The sequence below is a fragment of the Mus caroli genome, chromosome 12, assembly GCF_900094665.2.
Source record: "Mus caroli chromosome 12, CAROLI_EIJ_v1.1, whole genome shotgun sequence".
NCBI lineage: Eukaryota > Metazoa > Chordata > Mammalia > Rodentia > Muridae > Mus > Mus caroli.
The window spans coordinates 2,493,762-2,495,221 of NC_034581.1; the positions used below are offsets into that span (position 1 = coordinate 2,493,762).

The 1,460-nt window shown below is 41.2% G+C and overlaps 1 pseudogene; it reads left to right on the forward strand.

Annotated features, from left to right (window-relative positions):
* The first annotated feature begins 390 nt into the window (after nt 1-390).
* LOC110307290 lies at nt 391-604 on the forward strand (annotated as a pseudogene).
* Nucleotides 605-1,460: the final 856 nt, after the last annotated feature.

Here is a 1,460-nt window from a genome sequence, read left to right on the forward strand (position 1 = left end):
AAGGAAATAGTCTGTTATTTATAAAATTCATTTCAGGGTAATGGTGAAGGTACTTTTATAGTGCATAATAACTAAATGTGTATTTAGTAGTATACAGGATCACTTCTCATGTCCACCACATAACATTTTCCTATATATCGTATCTCACATCTCATTTCAATTTGTTTTTATGTCTGAAAGGCGGCTCTAGCCTTCATTTCCTCTATAATAATGTGCACTATACAGTAGTTGGCACTGTGTATTATTCTCTTCTGCTCTGGTATCTGGGGTTCATTGTGGCAAGTTTGCTTTTGGTCTGCATTGGAGAGTCTTAAAGATGAAGCTTTAAGATCACGCTCCGAGAACTCTTAAAACCGATCTCTCATCGATCTGCTGCCTCCTCCACTCGCCATGGACCCCAACTGCTCCTGTGCCTCAGATAGATCCTGCTGTTGTCTTGGCTCCTGCAAATGCAAACAATGCAGATGCACCTCCTGCAAGAAAAGCTGCTGCTCCTGCTGCCCTGTGGGCTGTGCGAAGTGCTGCCAGGGCTGCATCTGGCAAAGAGGCTTTGGACAAGTGCAGCTGCTATGCCTGGAGTGGGGACGTCTCCACAGCTGTGTAAATAGTATATGTAGGAACCTAGTCTTTTTTGTACAACCCTGACTCGTCCTCCACACCGTTTTCTATACAGCATGTAACTGACAATAAGAGCCGTTGACTTGATAAAGAAAAAAAAGCTAGTTTTAACATTTTCTTTCAATGTTCAATATTATGACTATCATTAGCAACAGACTTATTTTGGTCTTTCCCATCTGCTAAGTGGGACTTCCTTTTTCTGATTCCAAAAAACTGGCCTCTGAATGGTACTTCTATAGTATTCCCTCCGTTCTCTTTTGGAGCACTCCCTCAACCTACACTGAACCTCTCAGTATATCCCTTCGCCTGTCCTAATGAGTAGGTATTTATTCTGTATTTATTTTCTTTTCCTTTCCCCCACTCAGCACAGCCTCTCCTTCATTAGGTTGCTTCCACCTCTATAGTCAGGCCAGAGTTGATCCCATTATCGGTTTGAAGAGATTGTATATGTTCATTACTATAGTTTCTGTTTGTGAGAGTCATCACTGGCTCACTCTCGTGTTTCTCTCGGAGCTTTTCAATGTAGGTTTTGGCTCCTTTAAATAAGGCTCTCCTTTCACTCATTCGTATAAGCAGTTCCTCCTTCGCTTCTCTAAGGCAGTACATGGCTGGGTTTGGGATTCATTTACTCATCCATTTTGTTTTTCATTTCATGCTTACTGTTGTATATTTTTAAAAATAGTTTGGAACTTTGACTCATGCCTCATTTTCAGGGGTATTTTCTTGTTACTTAGTATTCCATCTCTGATTCCTCTTGTTCACTACCTTGGTGGTTATATTGAGGAGATACCATAATGGCTGTTTTAGTCACTGGCTCAACTGTAAAACCATAGAGATGACGG